The following is a 10,850-nucleotide window of genomic DNA, read 5'->3' as shown; positions in this document are numbered from 1 at the left end:
GCTAGGTATTTAAACCTGAGGACACACAGTCCCGGACACCCAGTCCTGAACACGCAGTCCAGGACACTTAGTCCTCACCATATTCCCCTTGAGCTAAGGTCACACAGACCTCGCCCAATCACTCGTGGTAAGTCTTCAGGTGACTTCCGAACCTTCACAAACTCGGTCACTCGGCGATCCACAATTCCTCTTGGATGCTCTAGACCATGACGCCTAACCGTCTGGAAGAAGCACAGTCTTCAAAGGTAACAAGCATCGGATCCACGCAGGATCAATCTCTTCAGTGATGCTCAATCACTTTGGGTTTGTAGGTGTTTGGGTTTGGGTTTTCCTCACTTGATGATTTTCGCTCAAAGTCCTCGGAGGATGGGATGCTCTCAAATGACAAGTGTCAGTTTCTCTCGGAGCAGCCAACCAGCTAGTGGTTGTAGGGGCGGCTATTTATAGCCTAGGGAGCAGCCCGACATGATAAGACATAAATGCCCTTCAATGATATGACCGTTAGGTGGGTAGATATTTTGGGACAGCTGGCGCATAGCACAGCAACGGTCGGAAATTTGAGTATCAAATTCCTCAGGGCTATCATGTTCCTCACTGTGTAGGCAATCCGCACTGGCGAATTCCTAACTCCTCAGTCAGAACAAATTCCTCAGAGACCAGAAGAACTTCGTCTCTGTCACTGAAGAATATGACTGAACTGTATGAGATTTCCAATGGCTTCACTCGAAGGGATTGGTAGGTGTAGGATTTTGAGTTGAGCATCACATGGAAATTTTTCCTTAGTATTTCCTCGACCCCCTTTAACAGTACGGTGTTTCCTATGACTCAAGAAAGAGAAAATGAAACTACGAAAACAATAGTCTTCATGCTTCATGTTCCTCAAATGAATACCAAGTCTTCAAGGTCACACCAATCTCTTCACTTTCAAAGTCTTCAGAAATCCAAAGTCTTCAGTCGAAGAACTTCATTTTTAGGGGTCGGCTTTCTCTGTAAATATCAAACTCCTCATAGACTTATAGACATGTGTACACTCATAAACACATTAGTCCCTTAACCTATAAGTCTTCAATACACCAAAATCACTAAGGGGCACTAGATGCACTTATAATCTCTCACCGTGTGTCCTGTCCACATACCTCTCAGCAGAACGGTATTGCCGAGCGCAAACACCGACATTTAGTAGAGACCGGTCTTGCCCTGCTTGCGCACTCTTCTCTCCCACTTCAGTTTTGGGATGAGGCTTTTCTTACGGCGTGTTATCTCATCAACCGTATGCCCGCTACGGTTCTCAACAATGACACCCCCTTGTTCCGTCTGTTTCATGTTCAGCCCAACTACTCCTCCCTTCAGATTTTTGGGTGTGCTTGCTGGCCTAGCCTTCGCAAGTACAATGCTCACAAGCTTGAGTTTCATTCCAAGATGCGCGTCTTCCTTGGCTATAGTCCTTTGCATAAGGGCTATAAGTGTCTTGACCGTACCTCCGGTCGGATATATATCCCTCGTGACATTGTTTTCGATGAGACTGTGTTTCCTTATTCCAACCCCACCGTCTCGGTTGATCCTGCTTCTCTTGAACATGCCCTCACTTTTCCCTCCGATGAACCGGTTCCCGGTGTCCATGTGCGTAAATATGACTTGTCCTATTTGTCACCTAACTTGTCCTCTGCAGGCGATATGGCTTTGTGTTATCCTCAGGTACCTGTTGCTACTCCGCCACCTCCTGATGTGCCCGACGTGCATGCTCAGGACATGCATGTCACGCCGCCCGATGCAGGCGCGGCTGCCTCGCCAGATGGCGAGACCGCGGACGCGGCTGGGTCGCCACCCTCGCCCGGTGCGTCGCCCGGGCTGCCACCCTCGCCTGGGCCGATCCAGCCCCCGGTCGTCCCTCGGCCCGTGTCGCCTCTCACTGAGGTCTCCTCAGCCGCGACACCCCTGGACGAGCCCTCGTCGCCGTCGTCTTCTTCTACTGGTGATGCCGCTCCGGGGCATGCTATGGTTACACGCCATCGTGATCATACGCGCAAGGAGAAGTCTTACACTGATGGCATGGTTCGGTATGACTCTCGCCGCCGTGCCTTCTTCGTCGCGCCAGTTTCCCATCGTGATGCTTCAGGTGAACCTGCCTGGCGTCCCGCCATGTCTGAGGAGTTTGCTGCTCTCCGTCACAATAACACCTGGGTGTTGGTGCCTCGGCCACCTGGTATTAATATTGTGGGTTGCAAGTGGATTTTCAAAACCAAGCATCGTCCGAATGGGTCTGTTGATAAGGACAAAACTCATCTTGTTGCTCGCGGTTTCACTCAACAGCACGGGTGTAACATCCCAAATTTTCAATTTGGAATGTTATACAATAGATCATCATTGCATATCATATTTTTATTTGCATCTTGGCTAGATCCTAGAAATTCTACGCAACTCAAGGACCCACGGAGAGAGTTGGGGATTTCGTTATTTTCATATTTGGGGTTTTCTCAAATTTTGAAAATAGGATCATTTGTCTTAATTATTTTTCTCTCCAAAAATATTTGATATTTAAAATATATGAGAGGGGATAATACGACTTCTCCAAAAATAATGAAATATTGGAGGAAAATATTAAAAACAAATATTTGATTTTATTTGAATTAGGAAAATACGCGTTTTTCAAAATTGCATTTTAGGCCCCAATAAATGTTCATCTTGTCCGGCTTATTTTTAGAGGACGGGGAAATTTTATTTCGGGATTTTTGGAGTCCATTTAGTATTTATTTTATTTGTTTTTTCGTGCCGAGTTTATTTAAAAAAAGGTTACCGCCTTACCGGGCCGTGTCCGAACTGGACACTGCGCCCGGGCAGCCTTTAAAGGCCGACGGCCCGCCCCGGGCCGAAACCCTAGCCGCCAGCCCCAGCCCCGCCCCGAGACCTGCACCGCCACCGCCGGATCACGCCGCCGCCGCCGGATTCTGTCGCCGCGCCTCGCCGCCGCCGCCCCGACCCGTCGCCCCGCCACCCGACCGCCGCCGCCGGACCCGTTCCGCCGCTCGCCCGACCTCGCCGGAGGTAGCCACCCACCGCCGCCGGCGGTTTTCTTTAGAGAACCGCCTGGTTTTTTTATAAAAACCGCGGTTTGTTTTTTTAGATCGGTTTTGTTTTTTTTCGGTTTACTTATTTTGCGGACGTTCGTCCGTACGTTCATTTTAACGAACGGTTTTCGTCGTTTAACCGCAGACAGCGAACGTTCGTTCATTAGCCTGTTCGTCAGTTTTTCTTTTTCTTGGATTTTTCGCGATTATTTTCGATCGCGATTTCCGATCTGTTTCTCGTTTTAGTATAAATTTTCGCTCTTCTATCGGAATCAGGCGATTCAAGCGCCTAGAGTTTCATCTCGAAACCCTCTTTCTGTTTAACCAACTGAAACAAGTTTTTCTACTGTAAAATTTGACTTAGGTCCATATTAGTAAACGAAGCTTGTTTCTTTCGCCGTTTGAGTTTCGTTGCTTCGTTCGATTTGATTCTTTTTGCAAACTGGAGTACTTAAGTTGAACTTTCTGGTTAGATCTCTTATTTTGAGTTTTACCCGTGCACCCTTGCTTGATTGCTTATGTATGTATTGTTTGTTTGCGATAGAGTACCCAGAGTGCGAAGCGTGCTACTACGAGTCTCTAGGTTTCACGGATCATCAGCAAGGCAAGTAACACTTTGATCATACCTCTTTACCACCCAGTTTTATTGCATTAGATCAACCCTCAAACTATTGCATGGTTAGGAACTGTTTAATATATGGGTTTTGGGAAGTAGATGAGGTAGTACCTATTACCTGTTTTATTATCGAACCCTTGGGAGTTACTTCTACGTTTGCTTATATTGCTATGCTATGCTTGTAGACGTGGATTGGGTTTGAGTGATTACATGACAGATGTGAGATTGTTAATTAATGGTTAACTTAAGGTGGCTACTTAAATACACATCTGGGTGGATTGAGGCACCTGGGGTACCCAGTGATTGGCTGTATTTTTTTGGAAATCCCGGGGTACCGTGTGATTCTCCTATGGACTGCCACCCAGGCTCAAAGGGATGATGAGATTATTCATACTAGAAACTTCCGTGTGCAGCCACAAGCTATTATGGGCTCTAGCATAGTTGATTAAGTCGTGTGAACTCTTACAGTGGTAGACTAGCAGATGTAGGGGAAAGTAGGTGTAACTGTCTACCCATCGTAAGGTGCTAACGCTTCTGAAAGACTGTGTCTCGGTCATCCGTTTCTCAAACATCATGAAGTGCGAGAAATCCAATGGAGGAGATCGAGTCTTGTGGGGAAAAGTGCACAAACCTCAGCAGAGTGTACAATCTAATCATGGTTAGCCGTGTCCCCGGTTCTGGACATCTTGAGTATCTAGTTCTTGGATTATCATGTGAATCTCATCATCATGTTACTTAATTTAATTTGATTGGGTTAATCACGTTCTTAATTGGGGTTGAGTTGGAGGTACCTTCTCAATATTTAACAACCACCATGATAGTTAAATAAAATTTATTCCTTTGTTGTAGGGAAAAATTGGCTTTTCGCAAAAATGTAACCATAGAGCTTTCCACCAGCCATATGTGCATGTAGTGATAGCATTATTCTGTTCATTACTCTCTATGTGTTACTTTGCCAGCATATTCCATGTGCTGACCCGTTTTCGGGCTGCAACGTTCATGTTGCAGACTTTTCAGTCGACGAGTAAGGTGCCATAGGTCGTGGTCTTATACTCAGTGATGCCGTTGGAGTTGATGGACTCGCTTTATCTTCCAAGCCTTCCGCTGTTATCGTATTTAGATGGCCTTAAGCCATATTTATTGTAATAAGTTCTCTCTAGAGACTATTCGATGTAATAAGTGTGTGATTGCTACTCTGTTATAAATCCTTCAAGTACTGTGCGTGTCAGCATTACCGATCCAGGGATGATACTGATGCACAGAGACTAGACTGTTTGAGGTCTGGTCGCTACAAGATGGTATCAGAGCACACGCTGACTGTAGGACACGACCACTAAGCTAAAGCCCTAGATCACTACTCTCTTCTCATTTCTGACTCCTCTCCTTTCTTCCACTCTTTTAGGATGGAGGATGCAAGGAACAAGTTCACGCAACCAGATAAGGATACACCTTTTGGACGACACTTGAAGGAAGTTACTAGGTACCTGAACATCAGAATACCAAGCTTCACCGGGACCTACAACGCCACACTACCTGAAGAGGAGCGTTGGATGATTCAAGTTCAAGTTCCAGGAAGGACGTTCATGCCAGTCACTGAGCCCATAGAGTTTTCCTTTGATGCACCAACCTGGAGTCTAGGAAAGAGCATGGCAGCCCACATCACCATGGGACGCATTGGAGAAGTGTATCACAATGATCTCAAGGATACTATTTATCAGATTTGTGGGCGCCGAGACGAGCAATGGGAGATGATCAGCACCAGGAAGGATAGATCTATTGCAGCTTTCATTCAGGAGTTAAACCAGCACATTCGTCGCCAGGAGAACCAGATGTGCGCAGGCATGATAGATCTGAAGAAAGCAATGACAAGGATCATGGAACTCGGGGAAGAACTCAAGGCTACATGCGAGGATTATATGGAGGAAATCGTCGCACTAGTGGCGAAGAATGGCGACCTGACAAAGAAGCTAGGAGTTTTCATGGGAGACCCTGCGCCAGGAGGAGAAGATGACGATTCTACTTGCCCGGAGAACTACATCATCATCGACGACACCGACTCGGACCCCAGTGATGATGATTTGGAGGATGAAGCCGGAGCAGATATCATGGAGTCTTCGACCGATCAATTTTTCTAGTAGACCACCAAATTAGTAGTAGTATTTTCCCCATGTATATAGTATAGTCCAAGCACTTTGTAACAATAGTTAGAACGATTGTATGCTTTGTTTGAATTGATTGGAGTGATATGATTGTGTTTGTCTCATGTGCATATGGGTAGTGTTTTTCCTCTAGATCTAATTCTATCCTATTTTCTCATCTTTTCTAAACCCATCAGATGCCTCCGAGATGCGACACCGGATTTGTTTTCCCACCGGAGATCACTCAATTGATTCAGCAGCAGAATGCTCTGATGCAAGTGCTAGTTCAGAACCAAGGCAACAACAACAACAACAACAACCCACCACCACCCCCACCAGTTGACCACTTAGCCCGTTTTCTTAGGCTGAATCCGCCGGTGTTCTCCGGTAGCACCGAGCCGATTGTTGCAGATGATTGGCTCTGCAAGGTTGGAAGGGAGCTGACCACTGTAGGATGCACAGATGCGGAGAGAGTGCGTTTTTCCGCACACCAGCTTGATGGACCCGCAGCATCATGGTGGGAGAATTACACAGCCACTCACCCCATTGACACTGTCACATGGGACCAGTTTCAGCAAGCTTTCCGTACTGCCCATGTTTCAGCAGGAGCTATGGCCATGAAGAAGCGTGAGTTTCGCAACTTGCGCCAAGGAGGACGTACCGTTGGCCAATACGTGGAGGATTTCAGTAAGTTAGCACGTTATGCCCCAGATGACGTTGCTACGGATGCAGCTAAGCAGGAGAAGTTTTTCGAAGGACTGAATGATGAGCTGAGCATGCAGTTGATGGTGGCAACTTTTAACAACTACCAGGAGTTGGTAGTCAGAGCTCTCATGATTGAAGGGAAGCAGCAGCAGATTGAGAGCCGTAAGAGGAAGTATGGACAAGGAAAGTATAGTACAGGAGCTCATCAGAAGCCTCGTTTTACCCCGAACTCGGGAGGACACCTTCAGCATAACCATGGAGGTCACAATCACAATGGAGGGAGCTCGCACAATCATAGTGGCCCCAAAAATGGCAATGGGAACGGAGGAAGCAACGGACAGAACCGTACCAACCCATCAACCCCAGCCAAGAGGGATCTGAGCCACATTATTTGTTTCAAGTGCCAGAAGACTGGACATTATGCAATTGAATGTCCGGAAGCTCAGAATGGAAATGGCAATGGAAGCTCGGGGAAGAAGCCGAACCCTTTCAACAAGGGACAAGTGAACCAAGTTAATGTGGAGGAGGTTGAAGCACAGCCTGATGCAGTAATAGGTAAGTTTTTGGTTAAGTCACTTACTGCAATCGTTCTTTTTGATACTGGTGCATCACATTCATACATATCAAGGGGATTTGTGGATAAGTATAAGTTACCCACCAAAGTTCTTAGAACACCTATGTTAGTAACCTTGCCAGGAGCAGAGTATATGGCAAGCCAAGGATGTTTTCAGATGCCATTGGCCATAGGTAGGCATGTTTTCCCCTCAGACCTAATAGTTTTGGAGTCGCAAGGTTTGGATGTGATTTTGGGAATGGATTGGCTATCGATGTATGGAGGAAACATTGATTGCGCCAGTAAGACGATCTTGCTTACTACCCCAGAAGGAAGAAGGATTAAGTTCGTATCCCAGCATGTGCCGAAGAGGACTCAAGTGAATTCCTTATCAGGAGTTGTACAGGCGGAAGTGCTAGTGGTGAAGGATTTCCCTGACGTATTTCCAGAGGAGTTGCCAGGCATGCCACCGGATAGAGACATTGAGTTTTTGATTGAGCTTTTGCCAGGCACAGGGCCGATATCTAAGAGACCGTACATGATGCCCGCTAAGGATTTTGGAAGAAATTAAGAAGCAAGTTAAGGAGTTACTGGATAAAGGATATATTCGCCCAAGTTCGTCACCTTGGGGATCACCAGTACTTCTAGTGGAGAAGAAAGATGGATCGTTGAGGATGGTTGTTGATTATCGTGGATTGAATGAAGTAACAATCAAGAACAAGTACCCACTGCCGATGATCAATGATCTGTTTGACCCACTACAAGGAGCTAAAGTATTTTCCAAGATTGATTTGCGATCAGGATACCACCAGTTGAAGATTCGAGAGCTGGATATACCCAAGACAGCTTTTACCACAAGGTATGGGCTATATGAGTACACCGTTATGTCATTTGGCCTGACTAACGCACCTACCTATTTCATGAACATGATGAACAAAGTGTTTATGGAGTTTTTGGATAAGTTCGTCGTAGTGTTCATTGATGATATTCTGGTCTATACGAAGAATGAAGAAGAGCATAAGGAGCATTTGCGTTTAGTACTTGGAAAGCTCAGAGAACATCAGTTATATGCCAAGTTCAGCAAGTGCGAGTTTTGGTTAAAGGAAGTTGGATTCCTTGGACATGTTATATCCGGAGAAGGAATAGCAGTAGATCCCACCAAGGTTAACACTGTGACAAATTGGGAATCACCCACGTCAGTTGGAGAGATCCGGAGTTTTCTTGGACTCGCATGATACTACCGGAGATTCATTGAGAATTTCTCGAAGATTGCAAAACCTATGACCGAGTTGTTGAAGAAGGACACCAAGTTCAATTGGACGGAGGAATGTGAGGCTAGTTTCCAGGAGTTGAAGAAACGTTTAGTTACAGCGCCAGTGTTGATTCTGCCAAATCAACGCAGGGATTATGAAGTATATTGCGACGCTTCTCGTCGAGGACTTGGAGCAGTGCTAATGCAGGAGGGAAGAGTTGTTTCGTATGCCTCACGACAGCTTAAACCCCATGAGTTGAATTATGCTACACACGATTTGGAGTTAGCAGCCGTAGTGCATGCGTTGAAGACATGGAGGCATTTTCTCATCGGAAACCATTGAGAGGTGTACACGGATCACAAGAGTTTGAAGTACATTTTCACGCAGAAGGAGTTGAATCTCAGGCAAAGGAGATGGTTGGAGCTCATTAAGGATTATGATATGAGGTTGCATTATCACCCAGGGAAGGCTAACGTAGTAGCTGATGCGTTGAGCCGCAAGAGCCATGTCAACACACTCATGACCGGAGAGTTACCCAAGTAGTTAGCCGAAGATCTTCGTGAACTATGTTTGGAAATAGTTCCAAGAGGCTTTGTAGCAGCATTGGAGATTCAGTCTACTTTGATGGATAAGATCAGAGAAGCTCAAAAGACACACAAGGAGATTGCTGAGATAAAGGAAAGGATGAGTAAAGGAAAAGCCAAGGGATTTCGTGAGGATGAGCACGATACCTTATGGTTTGAGGACCGCGTATATGTGCCCAATGATCAGGAGATCAGGAAGTTGATCTTGCAAGAGGCCCATGATTCGTTGTATTCAATTCACCCAGGAAATACCAAGATGTACCTGGATTTAAAGGACAGTTTCTGGTGGATCGGAATGAAGAAGGATATTGCGGAGTATGTAGCAGTTTGTGATGTATGTCAGAGAGTGAAGGCAGAGCATCAGAAGCTAGCAGGATTGCTACAACCACTGCCGATACCCGGATGGAAGTGGGATAAGCTAGGCATGGATTTTATCACGGGATTGCCCAAGACTCGTTGAGGCTATGACTTGATATGGGTTGTAGTCGATCGTTTGACAAAGGTAGCTCATTTCATCCCAGTAAAGACCACTTATACCAGTGCTAAGTTGGCAAAGATATACATGACCAGGATCGTATGTCTGCATGGAGTTCCGAGGACCATTGTATCAGATAGAGGAACCCAGTTTACTTCAAAGTTTTGGAATCAGTTGCACGAGACTTTGGGTACCAGGCTAGAGTTCAGTACAGCTTTTCATCCACAGACAGACGGACAGACCGAGAGAGTCAATCAGATTTTGGAGGACATGCTGAGAGCTTGTGCGCTTGATTATGGATCCAGTTGGGATGATAATTACCTTATGCAGAGTTCTCTTACAACAACAGTTATCAATCCAGTTTGAAGATGGCCCCTTTCGAAGCTCTGTACGGAAGGAGGTGCAGGACACCGTTGTTGTGGGATGAAGTTGGAGACCGTCAGTTGTTTGGACCAGGTTTGATTAAAGAGTCTGAACAGAAGGTGAAGTTGATTCGCGATAGGCTCAAGGTAGCCCAGTCCAGGTAGAAGAGCTATGCAGATTCTAAACGCAAGGAGACAGTTTACGAAGTCGGAGACAGAGTTTATCTTCGTGTGTCCCCACTTCGAGGAGTGAAGCGCTTTGGAGTTAAGGGAAAGTTAGCGCCACGTTTTGTAGGACCATACAAAGTTTTGGAGCGTATGGGAGAAGTTGCTTACAAGTTGGAATTGCCCAAAGGATTGTCGGGAGTTCACGATGTGTTCCACGTATCCCAGCTGAAGAAGTGCCACGCGGAGATGCTGAGATACCACTGAGAGATACAGTGCCACTGGAAGCGATTCAGCTGGATAGTGATTTGACCTATGAGGAGAAACCAGTCAAGATTCTCGAATATGCCAGCCGAGTCACCCGCAGCAAGGTTATCAAGTTTTGCAAAGTTCAGTGGAGCCACCATACCGAGGATGAAGCCACCTCGGAGCGAGAGGAAGATCTACGGAAGGACCACTCTCACCTATTTTCTAGCCAACCCGAATCTCGAGGGCGAGATTCATCTTAAGGGGGGTAGGTTTGTAACATCCCAAACTTTCAATTTGGAATGTTATACAATAGATCATCATTGCATATCATTTTTTTATTTGCATCTTGGCTAGATCCTAGAAATTCTACGCAACTCAAGGACCCACAGAGAGAGTTGGGGATTTCGTTATTTTCATATTTGGGTTTTCTCAAATTTTGAAAATACGATCATTTGTTTTAATTATTTTTCTCTTCAAAAATATTTCATATTTACAATATATGAGAGGGGATAATATGACTTCTCCAGAAATAATGAAATATTGGAGGAAAAATATTAAAAACAAATATTTGATTTTATTTGATTTTATTTGAATTAGGAAAAATACGCATTTTTCAAAGTTGCATTTTAGGCCCAAATAAATGTTCATCTTGTTCGGCGTATTTTTAGAGGACGGGGAAAATTTA

This window comes from Triticum aestivum, chromosome 3D (genome assembly GCF_018294505.1).
Source record: "Triticum aestivum cultivar Chinese Spring chromosome 3D, IWGSC CS RefSeq v2.1, whole genome shotgun sequence".
Classification (NCBI taxonomy): domain Eukaryota; kingdom Viridiplantae; phylum Streptophyta; class Magnoliopsida; order Poales; family Poaceae; genus Triticum; species Triticum aestivum.
The sequence above is the reverse complement of the archived record's forward strand: the minus strand, read 5'-3'. Positions refer to the sequence as shown.